The sequence below is a fragment of the Alosa pseudoharengus genome, unplaced genomic scaffold (genome assembly GCF_046254945.1).
Source record: "Alosa pseudoharengus isolate Yale_2024_CS ecotype anadromous, Long Island Sound unplaced genomic scaffold, YU_APseudo_1.1 YU_APseudo_1.1_scf_8, whole genome shotgun sequence".
Lineage (NCBI taxonomy): Eukaryota > Metazoa > Chordata > Actinopteri > Clupeiformes > Clupeidae > Alosa > Alosa pseudoharengus.
This window is the reverse complement of record NW_027468870.1, coordinates 17,938,139-17,940,338: the sequence shown is the minus strand read 5'-3', so window position 1 is coordinate 17,940,338 and position 2,200 is coordinate 17,938,139. Positions and strand designations below refer to the sequence as shown.

General features: G+C 43.5%; 1 long non-coding RNA gene across 1 annotated transcript in view; it reads right to left on the bottom strand.

Moving 5' to 3' along the window:
- LOC143112400 (uncharacterized) overlaps nucleotides 1-287 on the bottom strand; it is a 1,341-nt gene extending 1,054 nt beyond the window's left edge. Inside the window, exon 1 of the long non-coding RNA XR_012984732.1 lies at nucleotides 119-287. This is a non-coding gene — a long non-coding RNA (uncharacterized LOC143112400). The remainder of the gene's footprint in view (nucleotides 1-118) is intronic.
- Between the last annotated feature and the right edge of the window lie 1,913 nt (nucleotides 288-2,200).

The following is a 2,200-nucleotide window of genomic DNA, read 5'->3' as shown; positions in this document are numbered from 1 at the left end:
GAAATGTAATTGTACTGGCTACACGAAGACCCTAAAATAATATGAAACTGGCCTGCAGCTGTACGTAATACTGTTAACCAATGCAAGGAATTTTAACATCTTTTATTGAAACACTCACACATATCACTGACATGTTCCTCCAAAGCACCTTCTGTCTTGGTTCAAGTCGCAAACAAGGTCTTTTTGATAGGGTGCAGTGGCGAACTTGTTCTAAACTTAATGGCTTCGCCACCATAGCTTAATATATTTTCACTAAACTAACACGCGGCGGAACAAATATTTCTGGCAGGCGGACCGGAAGACTAGAGCAAAAGAGAGAACTTGTGTACCGAAGATGTACTTTCATTGGCTAACCGCCTAGCGTTAACCTCTCGACGCACCGCCGCGCCGCCTTCCCGAGATGCATAGCGGACGCGTTAACTACACCTTGCGCTCTCCATAGGAAACCAATGGGCTATGTGCGGCGCGGTGGGCTTTGCCGCGAATGCGTACCCAATGCGTCATGTGAAACGCCTGTGTGGGTTGCATTGTCCCTCTCGCACGATACAGGTGTTGAAAACGGCAACTCCTCTAAGCTGGCATTAGATGGGCATGTCACATATTATTGACTTTTTTGGTTAGGCCTACCAAGCGCACATTTATATTTGAATTAAGATTATGGATCATTTAAAATAAAAGCAAATTGCCCGCACTGTTACTGAAAGCGTCCGATATGTCGCTCTTAGAAAGGCCAAATCCGAATGCGTCCTGTGAAACGCATATGTGGGTTTTATTGAATAAAGCCATGAGCGTCTCTCTCGCACGATAATGTGTTGAAAACGGCCAATCAAATCCTCTATGCAGGCAATAGATGGCATGGGCATGTCACATATTATTGTGTTTTTTGGCTAAGCCTAACAAGCACACTTTCATGTTTAAATTAAGGTTACTGGATAATTTGAAACAAGACCAAATTGTCCGCGCTTTTACTGAAAGCGCCAGATATGTCGCCCTTGGATTGAAGGCCAAATCCGAAAGCGTCCTGTGAAACGTGGGTTGCATTGGAGAAAGCCATCTCTCTCTCGCACGGTAAAGGTATTGAAAACGACCAATATACTCCTCTATGCGGCCAATAGATGGCACGGGCATTTCACCTGTTATTGTGTTTTTTTTTGTTAGACCTACCAAGCACACGTCCAGGTTTAAAATAAGGTTAGGCTAATGGATAATTTAAAACAAAACCAAATTGTCCGCACTGTTGCTGAAAGCGTCGGATATGTCGCCCTTGTATTGCAATTTGGCCAAATCCGAATGCGTCCTGTGAAACGCCCGTGGGTTGCATTGGAGAAAGCCATGAGCCCAGAGCGTCTAATAACATCGCTGGTGGTTTTACGCTGAAGTTGGTTGAAAGCCATGAGCGTGCACCTACACGCGAAAGGGTGCTATATGCGTGGACAGAAAACGCCGAAGGACGTGACAAAACGGCCTTATATGACGCCCTGAGATGAGAACGGGTTGGGCAGGCAGACCAACAGTGGCTTCACTGTAAGAAAGTCTTCACTGTAAGACTGTTTCAAGATCCACCATAAAGTGGCACTTAAACAAAAATGGGCTGCAAAACCCTTTACTTTGCCTATGCCAAAAACAGCATTTTTATGCCAAACAGCACCTAGGGCTCAGAACTTCGGGAGCAAAGTTGTTTGGAGCGATGAGACCACATGTCATTTTATGATCATAACCATAAATGGTAGGTTTGGAGAAGATTAACAAGGCCTAACAAAAATGTCATATTTCTTACTGTGAATCATGGAGGCAGATCTCTGATTGTTTGTTAAGTTTTTTTTTGGTGGTGGGGGGTGGGCAAAGGCACAGTTTTTCTCAGTCACTTTGGTGCATTTCTCAGATCAGAATTGGAATTCTCAAAACTGGTGCACATCATTAAAGCAGTTTCTCTCCATCTTGAACAAACAGCAGTGCTTTAGTACATCCATGCATTTTGTACAAATGTCTTCAGTTTTCTACATTTTCAATTGCTAATGTCATGCTGGTCAAAATGCACTGGTTACATGCTGAATAATCCACATTGGCCTTATTTCACTGCTTGAGTTATTCCATGCAAAAGTGTTGTACCAGCTGTCATAAATTGTCATAGTCTGTCTAGCATATGTATATATATTGTGATCTGACAGACAGATGTACAGTGGTGCATAGCCCTGACCAA